Source organism: Eretmochelys imbricata, chromosome 18 (genome assembly GCF_965152235.1).
Source record: "Eretmochelys imbricata isolate rEreImb1 chromosome 18, rEreImb1.hap1, whole genome shotgun sequence".
Taxonomy (NCBI): domain Eukaryota; kingdom Metazoa; phylum Chordata; order Testudines; family Cheloniidae; genus Eretmochelys; species Eretmochelys imbricata.
This window is the reverse complement of record NC_135589.1, coordinates 6,476,783-6,493,045: the sequence shown is the minus strand read 5'-3', so window position 1 is coordinate 6,493,045 and position 16,263 is coordinate 6,476,783.

The window sequence follows — 16,263 nt, the reverse complement described above, 5'->3', positions numbered from 1 at the left end:
CTACAGAGTGGCCTGGCCTATCCCCTCCCTAGCGGAGGCAGCCAGTCCCGGAGATCCCACCTGGGGGTCCATGTCCAGATCCCTGGTGCGCACTCACACAAGAGAGGGATCTCTGCTCCCCGGCTCCGTTCTCGCACTCAGCCATCTCCAGCCTCCTCCCCTGGGCAATTCTACTGGGACAGACGGCAGCGTGAGCCATGGGGTATCCCCATCACCCTCGGCCCCTCTCCTGTCCCTTCTCCCACAGATCTCTGAGGGCTTCGCAGTCCCTGGCTCCGCGAACCACCACAAGCCGGGTGGAGACACCAGGGGCTCAGCCCACCCCTGAAGTGGACCCATGCGCAGGAGGCAGAGCAATTCATGCAAGCAGCTGGGACAGGACAGAGCTGGGATTGAGGCCAGCCTCCAGAGCGACTCGGGGCCTCCCGTTTGCAGACTGGCCCTAAGGGAAGGCCTCCACCAGCTCCCTTCCCAAGCTTACAAACTGGGAATGGACTCGTGCTGGGAGTTCTCCCCACGTCCCACCCTTGCTCCCGGTTAGGATGGTAAATAGCCCCCACCTGGGGAAGCCAAGGAACCCCCCCAGCACAGCCCTCATTGCCCTGCTGCCATCTGCTCCGTTGGGTGCCAACCGAGGGCAGCCTTTGGGAGCCCATGCTTGCTGCCCTTGGCTGATGAGGCCCCGGCGCTCTGCCCCTTTAAGGAGCTGCTAACTAGGGAGTCCTGGAGGTTATTTATTTGCAGGTGGGAGCAGCTGTACCTTATTGCTCTCCCTGTCTGGGGGGATCCTACAGGTAAGAGGCTGCTTTAGCTCTGGGAGCTGTGGCCTTGGCCAGGAGCTATTGCCAAGGGCAGTGTGATGTGCCCAGGGCTGAGCAGGTGGGCAGTGGTATGGCCCTTGCACTGAATCTCCCTGGCCATGGGTGGGAGGGGCCCAGCTGGTCTATCAGGCCTGCCCAGCCCAGAGCAGAGTTCACCCTTTGGGTGCTTTGCCCCCGTTTTAGCTGTTTGGCTGGTCCTGATCCCAGAGCACTGCAGGGCTTCCCTGCTCTCTAGGCTAGACGCTGGGCTGTGGGCCAAGCACAGACAAGTGGCTAGAGTTGCAGAGGGGGCCTGAGCTGAGCCCTGGGCTAGCAGCCTCGGAGCCAGGGCACCGATGGAGCTGGGGGTTGCTGAGGCCATCCTGGCCCTCCCAGTGCCACCCAGGGACCTGCCCGGTGAGACACAGCCCAGCTTTTGTGTCTGGCGTTCAGGGTGCGGTGCCGGGTGGCCCGGTGAGCACAGCAGGAGGGCACTTAAACCCTTTGGTGTTCCTGGGGGCCTTTCCTAGTGCCCAGCTGCTGAGAGAGGCCAGCCCCCGAAGTGGGAGCAAGCCACCCGGCCAGGTCTGAGCCCCCTTCTCCTCTGTCTGCCAGGCATCTCATCGCCCCCATGGATTTCTTCTGCCGGAAGCGAGCGCGCTCAGACTCGCCGCCCAGGGCAGTGGTGCTGGTCAAGAGGCATGGCTCCTGCCCGGTGGCCCAGAGACCCCAGCCGGCCAGGCTGGAGAGCCGCCCGGAGCTTGGCCCCTTCTTGGCCAGCCTCTTCCGCCCCAGGAGTGCCCAGAAGGGCCTTTCCGCAGCTCGCAGGGGGGGGTCCCGGGATCCAGGCTCAGCAGCGGAGGAGAGGGTCCCGCTTCTGGTGGACAACTCCGAAGGTCTGTGTGCCTGTCTGCCATGGGTGTTCTCCTCCCCCCACCCCAGGTAAACGTGTGGGGAGTGCCCTGAAGGTGGTGAGTTTCAGTTCCCATAACTGGGACCAGGCAGAGTCCTGGGCCTGACTCCTGCTAACTCTAGAAATTCATCTCAGGCCTGACCCACAGCACCCGCTCTTCCAGCCCTGCCCCCCAGCTCTGCCAGGGCCCCTCAGTCCTGACCTGCAGCCCCCCAGCTCTGCCAGGGCCCCTCAGTCCTGACCTGCAGCCCCCCAGCTCTGCCAGGGCCCCTCAGTCCTGACCTGCAGCCCCCTGCTGTTGCAGGTGAGTGCTCTGCCGTTATCCAGGTGACGGTAGGTGGCGTCAGGCAAGTTCTCCAGCTAGCCCTGCCGGCCCCTGGGGGTGATGGGGAGCAGAGGCGGGCTCGGGTTTTGTTTTGACGACGTGGCTCTGGTGCAGCCCGGTGCTAGCTGACCCCCCTGCTCTGCCCCTGCACCATCCTCATCCCCTCGCTCCTGCTCTCCCTAGGGGCTGACCTGCCAGGCAGCGCTGTCCCTGTCCCGCTCCGCTGCCAGCCCTCTCCTCCCACAGTGGAGCTGGCAGCCCTCAAGAGCACGGGCCCAGAGGAGCAGGTGGAGGAGCCCCCTAGCTCTGCAGGGCCAACGGGCCCCGCTGGCCTGCTGGAAATGAGGACAAAGCAGCCCACCCCAATCCCCGGGAGGAAGGTCCTGCATGGCTCCCTGGAAGATCTCTCCAAAGCCACAGCTATGCAGATGCCAAGTCCGGAGCGCAGGTAACCCACCTCCCCCCGGGGAGCTCTCCGTATCACTGCCCTGGGGCTGGGAGATTGTCTCTTAGTTGCGATGTAGCTTGTGCCTAGAGAGGGATTCTTGCTTCCTTTTTCTTTAAGCTACTGGCATGTCCATGGAAATATCCAGTAATCATTCCAGGTGGGGTGCAGGAGCTGCATGGGAGGGGACCCAGCGCTGCCCTCTAGTTCCCACCACAAAACAAGCTCTGCCCATGAAGTGCCAGTCTTTGGGCAAATCTTTGTAATGTGATTGCATTTCTAAATTCTCTGGTGCTTTGAGCATTGATATGGTATGTGCCATCTTTAGGTTTCAGAGAGAACAACCCCTTGGATTAAGCAGAGGGCTGTGTCACAGAGTGTGGGGGAGTCCAGGCCCTGCACCCCTCTTCCTGGGATTCACTGAGACTCTCAGCCAACCAGTAAAACAGAAGGTTTATTGGACAACAGGAACACAGTCCAAAACAGAGCTTGTGGGTGCACCCAGGACCCCTCAGTCAAGTCCTTCTGGGGGAGCAGGGAGCTTAGACCCCAGCCCTGGGGTTCCCTGTGTTCCTCCACCCAGCCCCAAACTGAAACTAAACTCACCCAGCAGGTTCCCTGCTGCAGCCTCCGTGGTCCACATTCCCGGGCAGAGGTGTTACCTCCCCATCCCCCTCCTGGCTCAGGTTACAGGCTCTCAGGTCTCCCATCCCCAGGGCACATTCCCAGGTCAACACTCCCCCCTCCCTGCTGCGTCACATCGTCACAGGCTGTTCCTGTCTGGTCTCCCATAACTGTGGTCCCAGACTGCCTCCTGGCTTAGTGTGTTTTACCCCCCTCAGTTCCCATTTTTATAGTTACCGTTGGAGCCAAAGGGCTAGCAGCTTCATTTGGGTTGAAACAAAAGATCTTTGAGCGCAAGATGGCAGCGACCAGAAAATGGCCTGGCTCTCTGAGCCTCTGCAGATTGGTTCAATTCAACCCCTGCCCAGATCCTTACACTTCCTGACCCTGAAGCTGGCCTTTCCAGCTGCCACCTATTGTTATAATGGGATGATCCAAACATCTGGAACTTTGGGGACATTTGGAGCAGAGCTGGGTTTTATAATTCAGGCTTGGCTCTGACGATCACCTTATTTCTCTGGTACCTTTCAGAGCGGAAGGATAGCCCAGTGGGTAGGGCACAAGCCTAGTACTGGGGAAAGCTGGATTCAAAGCCCTGTTTTGCCACAGGTTTCCTGTGTGACCTTGGGCGAGTCACATGGCTTCTCTGGGCCTCAGTTTCCCATCTATAAAATGGCCATAAGGGCACCTTCCTTCCTCACAGGGGTATTGTGAGGATCAGTACAATACAAAGATTGAGGCATGGTCTTACACACCATGTGTGGGAGATAATTAAGACTGTTGTGACGTTCCCCTCTGGTGTTATCCAGACTGGTGATCTGTGAGGTCACTCCAGTCCTTGACTCTGGGAGCCAGACTTACCCTGCTCTGCTGTGAGAACCCCCACTCCTGGGCTGTTCACGCACAGCCTCGGGCATGTAAGCTGCTCCTTGGATTGTGCAACCGAATGACACTAGCCAATATCTCCGGTTCCAGACACAACCCTAGGAACCTCCTTCTTGCAGTGTCCAGTTATGCCCGCTGGATGCTGCAAGCTTATATGAGTTCATCAGTTTAACAAAGAAATTGATATGTACCAGGCTTGTTATCCCAAGGGGAGTCTCTGACATGCTTTAAACCAAATGCACTGCGTCAGGTAGAATAAAAAAAATTATTAACTACAAAGATTTTAAGTGATTAGAAGTCAAAGCATAACCAGTCAGATTTGGTCAAATGAAATAAAAGCAAAATGCATTCTAAGCCGATCTTAACACTTTTAATGACCTTACAAACTTAGATGCTTCTCACCCCGGGCTGGCTGGTTGCCCTTCAGCCAGGCTCTCCCCTTTGATCAGCGCTTCAGTCACTTGGTGGTGGTGTCTGTAGATGGAAGTGGAAGAGACAGGAAGAGTATGGCAAACGTCTCTCCCTTTTATCATGTTCTTTCTTCCCTCTTGGCTTTGCGCCTCCTTCCCCCGCCCTTCAGAGTCAGGCGAGCATTACCTCATCACAGTCCCAAACTGACCAAAGGAAGGGGAGTGACTCACTCAAGAGTCTAACAGGTCCTTTTGTTGTTGCCTAGGCCAGTGTCCTTTGTTCCTGTGAGGCTTGCCTGGGTTTGTCCCATACATGCCCTGATGATGTGTGAACTGCCACTCCGCTCTTGGAGAGTTTTTGTCTGTGCTTGCTTTAAGCCATGAGGACACATTCTCAGCCTCATAACTATATACATGAAATTACAACCTATAACAACGATTACTATAACAACGATTACTATAACAATGCTCAGTATGTCAAGAGCCTTCCGTAGACACCCGACATGACAAACTTTGCACTAGATACCACAGAATCATATGATAAGGATGAACATGGGGTTACTGGGTGTTCCCCTGAGGTACAGAACATAACTGTATATCACCCAGTGTGCAGTTAGACTGTGGAACTCTCTGCCTCATGATGTCATTGACTCCAGAATTTGGCAAGATCCAAAAATGGATTGAATGCTAATATGGATAATGAGAATACCCAGAGTTTCCATGCTTTATGGTAACAGTTCTGGGGGGGATGTCAACCCTCCACTTCAGAGTTTTAAACCAATCTCTATCTCTCAGAAATCAAGAAGAGACCTGATCTGAGGACCAGATTATTCCACACTGCTACTGTGGGTTCTCTCACCTTCTCTGGCCACTGTCAGAGACAGAACACTGGGCTAAGTGGACCTTAGTTCTGATCCACCTGGCATATTCCTACCTATCCATTTAACACCTGTGTACATTGAGGCACAGAGGGTTTGATTTGCACAAGGACACAAATAAGTGACAAAGCCCAGCAGGAGGCACTGTAGGGCATGAGGAAAGAGCCAGAGTTATGGGGGAAAGTTCATGTTTGCTGTAGTATAGGGCTCTCCCGGTGGGACTCAGTTCAGAAGCTTCTTCTCGCTGCCTTTTAGACTGTTCCGCCGACCACTGGGGAAAGGAGCAAAGGACACGGACAAGCGGAGGAGGGAATCTAAATATGTGCAAACCCGTGAGTACTGACCTGCTCCTTGTGCGATGGCTGTAGGGTCTCAGGCATGGCGGGATGGAGGGAAATTCCTAGAAGGCTTCCGGAGGCTGCTGCCGTGAACAAGCCCTTACATGGGCCAAAGAGTGCTACTTCCACCACCTTGGCCCTAGCCAGGAAAGGGAAACTGAGACACTAAACATTATAAGCCTGTTCCGGAGCAGGCTGTGCCTTTAAGAGCCTACTGAATTGAGCTGTTGCAAAACTGTGTCTTTGTCCGCTGTGTGTTGGGCCTCAAATGTCTAAGACCTCTCCTGGCCTGCAGAGGGGAAGCCCACACCCTGTTCTCTCTCCTGGGGACTCTGCTCTTGTTCTTTCTAGTCTGGTTGTTTCCCTTAAGGTAAAATAAGCTACACGTTGGAGTTAGACACATCACACTGAAATTGGAGCCACGAGATGCTTTTACACAGCTCTCTCTGCACTAAATTCACTCTGAAGAGAGCAATCTTTTCCTTGCATGCAGATTGCTTAATGACCTCCTGCAATTGTGGCAGTGGGGGGAGAAATGCTAGAACCACAGGGTTAGAAGGGACCGCAAGGGTCAGCTAGTCTAAACACTGACTAGATGCAGGGTTTCTTGTGTCTAAACCATGAGACAACACACACACACCTGCAATCTGGTCAGGACTGTTTTTGAATTTGCTGAGGGCATTTCCAAGATCCAAGGTGATGGTTGGAACAGAGATGGCTGCTCCTTAGAGATCCTTCAGTTCTCCATCCATTAACGGTGAAGGCAGCATGCCGTGACTTCTGTCTGAGTGGGCTATGGGCACACATTGGTGAACTGTGCTCATGGGGACACTGTGCTGGGGCCCAGAAATGGCGAAGACCACCCCGAAGTCCAGGAGAGGGTTTCCCAGTGTCCAGGGCCATGTGTGGAGCAGGCGGGCAGTGTCACTAGACCTGGGATTATATGAATCGTTCAAAGACTGCAAAAAGAAAAGGAGGACTTGTGGCACCTTAGAGACTAACCAATTTATTTGAGCATGAGCTTTCGTGAGCTACAGCTCACTGCAATTATTCATGAAGCACTCTGGGAAGCCCTTGGCTGACCATTGACGGGCAGGTTCCTGTGGCTAATGTCACGCTCATTGCGCTCCTTCCCAGAGCCTCTCTACCAAGACTACTGGATGAAGCGCCTCAAGGCAGTGGAGCGCAAGCCCAAGGACCCGTCTTTCCGGGTGGACCCGTCTTTCCGGGTGGACGCCAGCCTATCCATCGCTGGCATCCTCTCCTCCTCCCTGCTCGGCGCAGCATCGCAGATCTCTTCCCGCGACTACAGCTCTTGCTTCTGGCAGGAGATCCCAGAGGTGAAGAGCGGGCGGCTCCTGGAGAGTCTCACACCCCAGCAGCACCACCTGCAGGAGGTATTGGAGGGCAGCCGCCTCTCGGACTGGGAGGGAGGGGCTGATCATTTGATTGCACGGCTGGCTGGCAAGTAGGGGTGGGATGTTCCCACCCGCCAGAGGCGGGTTCAGCCCAAGCGAAAGCTGCTCCAGCTGAGGAGCCCCCCATGTGGCGAGGGGAGGGACAATGTTCTGCAGAGACCTGCCGTCTGCTGCAGCCACCGTTTGATCACTCTGGGGCCCCTGCTGCGGTGTGGGGATGGTACCACAGAGCGGGCAGTGCTGGGGAGCAGGATGCCCCCTACCCCCAGAGCCAGCAGTTCCAGTCCCTGCCCTGGTGAAAGCAGAAGGAGACTGTGGGGTAGTGCTGAGACTGGGCAGTGCCACCGCGCGGGTTAACCTCAGACAAAACCTTGCTCACTGGGGGCGGGGGGGGTGTCAACCAGTAACTGGCAACCTTGAAAATGGGGACCAGGAGACCGATGCTGTCTATCAGCCTCGAGGACAGCAGCTGGACCTGTGGCTTGCTCTGGGATGCGCAGCTTCCTGTGGTCTCCAGCGCTGGCAGCATGGCACCCACCCTGCTCTCCTACTCCAAAGAGGGCATTTGCCCCACCTCTGCCCCCAGTACCCTGGGGGGTTCCTGGTGCTGTTGATCTGATAGAAATAGACGCACCATTGGAGAGCCTGGATTTCTGTGTTTTCCCAGCAGGGCTGGTTGTTGATGCCTGGTCTCCTAGCGCACCGTGCCACCCTCGCCAGAAGGCCAAGATTATAACAGGGTTCAAAAAGGAACTAGATAAATTCATGCAGGACAGGTCCATCAATGGCTGTTAGCAGGGATGGGGTCCCTAGCCTCTGTTTGCCAGCAGCGCCAGTTCTCCCGTCTGCAGCGTGCAGGAGAAAGGGGGCGGGTGAGGGGCCTCGAGGCCAGAACCACCCCTGCAGAGTGGCCCTGAATTTTCTTGCTCACTGGGCTACAGTCGAGCCGGGGTGGTTCTGGCCTTGAGGCCCCTCACCCGCCCCCTTTCTCCTGCACGCTGCAGACGGGAGAACTGGCGCTGCTGGCAAACAGAGGCTAGGGACCCCATCCCTGCTAACAGCCATTGATGGACCTGTCCTGCATGAATTTATCTAGTTCCTTTTTGAACCCTGTTATAATCTTGGCCTTCTGGTGAGGGTGGCACGGTGTGGGAATGGGCGACAGGAGATGGGTCACTTGATGATGACCTGTTCTGTTCATGCCCTCTGGGGCACCTGGCATTGGCCACTGTTGGAAGACCAGATACTGGGCTAGATGGACCTTTGGTCTGACCCTCTATCGCCGTTCCCATGTTCTCATGTTTGTGTCAGTTGATGAAGCCGCAGACCTGGAAGCTGGATTGTATTCCCGGCTCTGCCCTGTGCCCAGCCCTGTACCAGTGCCCAGTAGGGATGCCAACTTTGGTTGGATGTATTCCTGGAGATTTCATCACATGACAGTCTTTCATGAAAGACTAATCTTTAATTCCTGGAGACTCCAGGACAATCCTGGAGGCTGGCAACCCTACAGCGGCCAGAAGGCAATGCCCCTTGCCTGTCTGGCTGTCGCTCCCAGCAGGAGTCCTCAGAGCAAGAGGCCTGTAATGGAAGGGAAGTGTTTCCTGTAGGCGGACCGGGGAAGGGGCATGGCTAAGGCATTCCTCTATGCCAGCCCACTCTGGCTGTGGGAACAGCCCACAGGGCTGGCACAAAGCTGCTCAGGCAGCTGTGCCCCTTCCCTGGTGGCTGTGCACTGGCTCGTCTTGGGTACTCGCATTTGCAAAGTGATTTAGATGCCTGGTTCCCGGTGATTTCAGGGAGGCACCTAAGTTCCTTGAACCAGCAGGCCCAGAGCCCCTTGGCTTCGGGCACTAGAGGGGAACAGCGTGTTGCACCGTTTGGAGGGTTCCCAGGCCCTGCCGCGCTGCCTCGCTCTCCCCCGTCTTTTGACGCACGGTCTCCGCTCCAGGCCATGTTTGAGATGATCACATCGGAGGCCTCCTACCTGTGCAGCCTCTCGGTGGCCATGAGCCACTTCAAGGGATCGCTGGCGCTGCGTGAGACGCTGACCAGGGCCGAGGTGCATCGGCTCTTCTCCAACCTGCAGCAGGTGAAGGACATCAGTGAAAGGTAACTGCGGTGGGTGAGGAACACCCAGTGATGCCAGTCCCAGCCTCACCCAGCAGGGGGCGCTGTAGGGAGGGGGCAGACGTGCTGGCTGCGGAGGGAGCTCCCAGCTACTCCAGCCCAAACCTTGCCCAGTGGCAGGATCCTTTCCCTCTACTCCTGATCTCTGCAGGTTTCTCCTGGATCTCAAGGAGCACATGGACAAGGACGTCTTCCTGGCGGGGCTGGGGGCCGTGGTCCTGAAGCACTGCCCCGCCTTCCACAGGGTCTACATTCCCTACGTCACCAACCAGATGTACCAGGAACAGCTCATGCAGCAGCTGATGTGAGGAGCCGCAGCGGCTCAGGGGGTGTCCTGGAGGGAGGAATAACCGGGGGCTGCTTGTGCCTCAATTGCTCCTCTCCACTGTCTGTGCCCCTTGGAGCAGCCCATCTGCCCCTTCCTAGATGGCTCCTCTCTCAATGGGGACACTGAGACTTCATGCTAGTGAAACTTTCATGCCAATGAGAGCTGAGAGTCTGCAGGGCGTCCTCCAGAGGATGCTTGGGCTGTTTGGAACTAGACTGGGCACCGCCCAGGGGAGTGGACTGTAGGGGATACCCCAGTAATGTCCCTTGGGGAGGATTCCATAACTCACTAGGTCTCTGTTCTCTCCGACTTCTCCATTGTGGAGAGGGGTCTCTGCTGAAAATGGTCACCAATTGTTATGCTACGTGGTTGTCATTAAGTTCCAGAGTTAACGCATTGTTTTGATGCCTGAGGGCGGCTGACCCCATTCCCCTGCTTGCTCACCTATTTGGGAAGGGAGGAACACCCCCGCCCCACACACACACATGTTCTCTTTGGGGCTGGAATGGCTAGCAGCTTGCTGGCTTCTGGCCTAGGGGATGCACAAGGGGTTCATGGGGAGCAGTAGGTCAGGTCCTTCCTGGCCTCAGGCAGGAGAGGTGAGCTGGGGCAGGAATTGATACGGGTCTGCATTTCAGTTTTGTACCTTCCCAGCTTGGCGGAGGATATCCTCCCACCCCATGCCCCAGAGAAATAGCCCCACACATGCCCTCCCACACCCCATTGCTCTGGGAATTCCAGCATCAGGCCTTGCCCACACTCAACCTCTGGCTTTAGTGCAGACACAGCTGGGCTTGTCCAGCCAGGGTCTCTGGGCAGGGTTTGTCCTGGCGCCTGTAGCCCAGTGAGCGAGAGAATTCAGGGCCACTCTGCCGGGGTGGTTCTGGCCTCGGGGCCCCTCACCCGCCCCCTTTCTCCTGCACGCTGCAGACGGGAGAACTGGCGCTTCCGGCAGGTCCTGAGGAAGCTGGAGGAGCAGCCGGTGTGCCAGCGGCAGCCCCTGAAATCCTTCCTGGTGCTGCCCTTCCAGAGGATCACCCGTCTGAAGATCCTGCTGGAGGTGAGAGGCTGGAGCAAGAATCCGCCTCTGGGATCTCACTTGGGGTGGGGGGAGGGGGTTGGCCTGGGGCTGGCCTCCCAGGGATCCTGCCTCAGAGGGGCACAGGCTGCCCCGGCCAGCGTCCGCTGAGCTGCAGCCAAAGCAAAACGCTGGGGTGACTGAGGTGGCTTTGTGCAAGAGGAGAGGGATAGGGACGGGCGGGGAGAGGGGAAGGCTCTGTCTGGGTATGGGGGCTGGGAGGGAGGGGGAAAAGGTCTGTAGGGAGATGATGGGGGGGCAGGAGGGAGGGGGTAGGGTCTGTAGGGAGATGGGGTAGGGTCTGTAGGCAGATGGGGGAAGGGGTTGGGAGGCAGGTGGGATGGGAGTGGGAGGGAGGGGGAAGGATCTGTAGGGAGATGATGGGGCGGGATGGAGACCCTCTCCCCTGACAGATCCTCCTGCTCTCCCCTCTGCCCCACAGAACATCCTGAAGCTGGCCCCGGCAGACTCCGAGCTGGCCAGTTCCACCAGCGCGGCCCTGGCGGCAGTGGGAGAGGTAAGGGCACCATTGGGTGCTTGTGGGAGGCAGCCGCAGGCTGGCTGTGCAGGTCCCCGCGTGGTAGCAGCCCTCACGCTGCCTGCCTTGACCCGCCGTTCACGCCCCAGCGGCCCTGCAAGGCAGCATGTGGAGATGGGCTATGCTCTGGGGTTTGGGGGCTTGGTCCTCGGCTCCCTGGCGGAGCTGGGGGAAGTGATTGGAGAAGGTTCTGGTCTGTCTGTTCCTGGTTCTCTGCTCATCCCGGCCCGCGCTGGTCTCCGCTCACTCCGCCCGGGGCGGACTCAGCCCCCCACCGCTTCCTGCATGGGCCGCGTCCCGCTGGCCTCTGCGCTCAGGGCAGCTCCGGTCACTCAGTGACCGGCTGCCTTTTGTGCTTTGAAAACCCCTGGCATTGGGGGTCTCTCTCTCGGCCTCTCCCCTGTCCCTGGTCAGACCTGAGCTTGCTGAGCCGTCTGGCCAGCGTGCCGTGCGGCCTTCCTGGGACATTACTCGGGCCCTCCACTCCTCCTGGGGAGTGATTGTGCTTGTGGGGTTTTAGGGCTCCAGCCTGGTTTCCTTCCCCAAGGGAGGCCAAAATGCAGAACGTCCAGGGTCTCGCGTTCCCAGGCTCTGGGGAGCCCAAAAGGTGACTGCAAGGGGGGGATAAAACGGGCTTTGGCCATTTTATGCGGCTGGGAACGCCTGGAAGGTGTTTTTAAATAGGGGTTTTTCCTGCTTGTTTGCTAGTGTGGTAATAGCCCATCTTCTCTTCCCTGACTTCCCCCGAGGTCTCCAGCGAGGGGGTGGGAGGGAACTAGAGCTTCCTCCTCTATTCACTGCGGGCACAGGTTGAATCTTTAACAAGTGCTTTTCTGCCAACTGTTTCTCTGGTCTTGGAGTTAATCATGTTAACAAACAGCCCGGGTTTAAAAACAAAAATCCCTTCCCGCCTGAATGAATCAGCCTTCATTTCCTTGTCCTCCGACTCGCGCCAGTTCTCCCTGGCGTCTTCCCCAGGAGTAACCGGGGAGGCAGGAGTTGGATTTCCTACCTAGAACCCGCAGAAACGCTGTGGTGAAAAGAACCCTCCGTCCCCACTTCAGATGTTCTAGCCGAGGTCTCCTCGCAGGCAGAACATCACCGGTGCAAAGGGCTGTGGGGTGCCAGCATCCCAGGAGGTCTCTGCAGGGTGGGACGTCTGAGCCTCTGTCCCTGGCACCCAGGGACCTAATGCGCAGCCTATCCCAAACCTGGCTGGTGGCACCCCAGGGCGAGTGAGAGCTCAGCCCTGATTCTCACCCGGGGCAAAGCCCGGGCACTCGCATGGACTGGGAGGTGCCGTGTGCACCTGACTCTTCAATCTTCGGTGGGAGCTGAGAAATGTCCCATAATCCCCCAGACCAGCAGTGTCCAACGGCTGGAAAAGCTTCCTTCCTGTCCCCGGGGTGCACCAAGTGTCCTGGATTCCCTGGTCTCTGCCCCCTCCTGTGGGACCAAAGGAGGCAGGGGGTGGGGGGAGCCCTGGCCAGAGCGCCCAGCTCCCCCGCGCTGGGCCTGCAGTTTCCCGTGCCCTTCCTCAGATCGTGTCAGAGTGCAACGAGAACGTGCGACGGATGAAGCAGACGGAGGAGCTGGTGCTGCTGGAGAAGCAAGTCGAGTTTGTAAAGACAAAGGTGAGGCCTGGCTCTGCACTGGGGCGGCTCTTGGTGATCCAGCCCCACAGGGGAGGGCTGGGGTGGCATGTGGTGGGAGGGCTAGACAGATGGGGGGGCTGGGGTGAGGTATGGGGGAGCTAGAGGGATGGGGCCCTGGAGGGGCTGGGTTGGGACATGGGGGGCTAGAAGGGTGGGATGCCATCATGGGACTTGGGGGGGATGCAGGGGTGGGTGGGGTGGGACATGTAGAGGCTAGAGTGATGCATGTGTTCTGGTGAACTGCACAGTGCCATGATCTACCTCTAAGTAGCTGAGTGCCCTGTGGGACCTCCAGCCTCCCAGCCTGGACCTGGGTGTGTTCCAGGCAGTGTCCTGCAGGGATCCAGTAGGGGGCGCTGATGCATGGCTCAGGCTGGGACTGATCCTGCCCCTTGGGGCAGCGCAATGACGGTCTCTGCGCAAAGTGATCCGTGTCTTTCTCTCTTCCCCGCCCAGTCCATCCCACTCATCAGCCGGGGCCGCTGGCTGGTCAGGGCAGGGGAGTTCTCCCAGGTCCTCATCCAGGAGGTGGGCGTGGGATACAAACCCCGCCTGAGCACCAAGCCCATCCACCTGCACCTCCTCAGCGACCTGCTGCTCTTGTCCCGCCGGAGGGAGTAAGTCTGGGTGGCGCCCGTGCTCTACCCTCAGCACCCTGGGGGCCCTGCTGCTCTGGCCAGAGGCATCGAAACCTCCCGGGGGTGGGGGTGGGGGTAGGGGTGCATCAATCTGCTATTCCCGTGCCCACTGCCCGCCTGCAGTTCCCCTCCAGTGTCCTGGTGGATCCAGCTGGCAGGGCGAGCCATCGGGGGGTTGCATTGTCTCCAGCCCTGGAAGAAGGAGCAGGCAGTGGGGAAGGGTGGGGTGGGGTCCATCGGTGGCAGTGCCCATCTCTCTGTCGAGGAGGGAAAGCTGGAGGTCCCAGGTGGGGATGCCCCGTCTGTGGGTACAGGATCTAATGGCCTGTTGCAGTGAGCATTGCCAGGAAGCCAGGAGCTGGGCGTTCGGGGTGGGGCTCCATCGCCCGGCTCCACCCCACGAACGCTGCCCCTCATACTTTCCCTGCAGCGATGGCAGGTTTTCCGTCAAGGATTACGCCCAGACCTGCCATGTGAGAGCAGAGTTCCTCAGAGCCAAGCCGCTGGGGCTCCCTGACCCAACCTTCCTCCTGTGCCTCTCCCGCAACCACCGCGGGGCCAGCACCGAGTTCATCCTCAAAGCAGCCAGCGAGTGAGTGTGGGGCTCCCGCTCGGGGAGGCTGGTGGGGTGGGAGGTGGGTTCCTTGGCTGGCTGGCTGGTGGCCGTGTGGGGCTGCTGCAGACCCAAAGCCATGCTGGCTGCCGGGGGAGCATTGGGCCTGCCAAGCTGGCACCATTGGCAGGAAGGGGGTTGTGAAGGAGATCTGCCAAGCTGTAAGTTGCTAGCAGCTCAACATCCAGGGAGCTTTGTAGCCTGGTTTCTTTGAGTGCCACCTGGGGGACCTTGGCAGAGGCCTTGAGGGGCAGGTGCATGAGCTTGCAGGCCAGTGCATCCAGCTCTGACACACCAAAGGGGCTCTGGAAATGAGGACCCCTCCCCACAAATGTCCTGCTCCCAGCCCCCTCCCGTGAGCTCTTGGGGGCTGTGAACTGGTGGGATGTGGCTGGGGGAGGCATGGTGGGGTCTGAGTGGCCCACAGGGGAGGAAGAGGAGGATGGCGCTAGGGAGGGAGACATTAGGAATGCCCAGCCCTTCCATGAACACGCCCCAGCTCACGCTGGGACCTAAGCCTCAAACTGAGGGATAGCTATGCAGCTTTCGGAGTTCCCCTTTTGGAAAGATGCAGCCCCCCCCAGGGGTGTGGATTATGGGGGCTTGGCATGTGATCCCTCTTCTGTCTGACCTCTCCTAGGGCCCAGAGGCAGGAGTGGATCTCACTAATAACCAGCCAGGCGTCCCCTCGGCCTGCAGGTGTGATCAAAGCCCTGAGAGATGCCTGTGCTGGTCTCTGACTCACTGGGGCCCACGCCAGCCGGACTCCATGCTTGACCTTTCCTTTTCCTGTCCCTGGCTGCTCCCCCAGAGGATGACCTCCCGCCTGCTGCACAAGGGGGTCTGCAGCCCCTCGCCTGTTTGGAGCCCTGTCCATGCCCAGCTGTTCTTCGCAGGCCTGGGAGCTTCGCTTGGGGACCTTGTGCGGGGTGAATGCAGCAGGCTGCGCTGGACTCAGCGGTGGGGCTGGGAAGGGCGGTGCATGGTGTGGCAAGCTGCTCTCTCTGAAAGCCATACGCTCTTAGAAGCTGCGGTCGGGAGCCGATCTCTGAGTGCTGGTGTGTTTCTGGGGGATCTGCCCAAATGGGGTCCCCCGACAGGCCCCAGTGAGGAGGGTACAGATTCCCAGCTCGCTGCCCAAGTAGCGCCGAGCCTTGACTTGCATCCGGCCAGTAGTGTTCTGGGGGGCGAGACCCTTTGCCAAGAAACCCTTTGGAAAACTTCTGGGGTCTGAGCCAGAAGCCTGGCTCCGGCCCTCGACCTGCGGGGGAGCCAGTGGGAAGCACTAGATGGGAGCAAGTCCTCTGGGTTCTAAGCACTTGTGTCTGTCAAGCGAGTTCCCGGCTTCTCCAGGAAATCTCCAGTTCTTGCGTTACATGGGGTCTTTGATCTGACTGGAACAGCCCTTGAGAAGCCAAAAGCTCCCCAAATCTCCCAGCAAAGGGGAGGATGCTGCCCACTGCCTCTTGGGGGGGTGGGGGGGGGAGGGGTGTCCCCTACATGTGCCTATTGTGGAGGACATGATCCTGCGGAGGGCGCTCGGGGGGAGCTGGTCTCTCATTTGCTATAGCTGCCTGGCAGGATATTTGAGCTTTGGTCTCTGAACGTCCTCTTTCCCATTGGTTTATTTTTGCAAATGGAGCTTGTAGGTTCCCCCGACCCAGGCTCATTTGGAAGTTTGGGGGGTGATTCCCACAGTGGCCGTGCTGGCTGGACCAAGCAGTGTCTTGAGTCTTGGTCTGTATGGGGCCATGGCGTGGGTTGGTGCTTTTGGCACTAACCCCGTCTTCCCGGTCTGGATTGACCCAGGGCAGGGGGCCTCTGGAGCAGGCCCACTCCAGAAGCACCAAGACCTGGCGCGTGGGTCCAGCTGTTCACACTCTGGGGTGGTTGATGGGGGATTTTCATTAGCTGTGGTTCTAAATGGGGCTCTGGGGGCCTCGTTCCTCCTGGGAGGAGCAGCTGAGGGTACGAGCCCCCTGTCTGTCTCCTGCTCGGCCTGGGAACTGCTGGCCTTAGTGGGGGCTGGCTTTCCGAGCTGATCTCCCCCCAGCTATGCTGGGCGTCAGCCCCCGCAGGGCCGGGAAGCAAGAGGTGTCTGTCTGCTTCCCCACACCAGCTGGGCAATTAGCAGATCCTGGGGAATGTTCGTTGGCCCAGCTGGGCAGGAAATGCCTGGCTGGGGAGCTGCAGGGGGCCACTGCTCAGCGATGGAGGGGGAAGGGCTGGTGGCTGGGGATGGAAGACTGC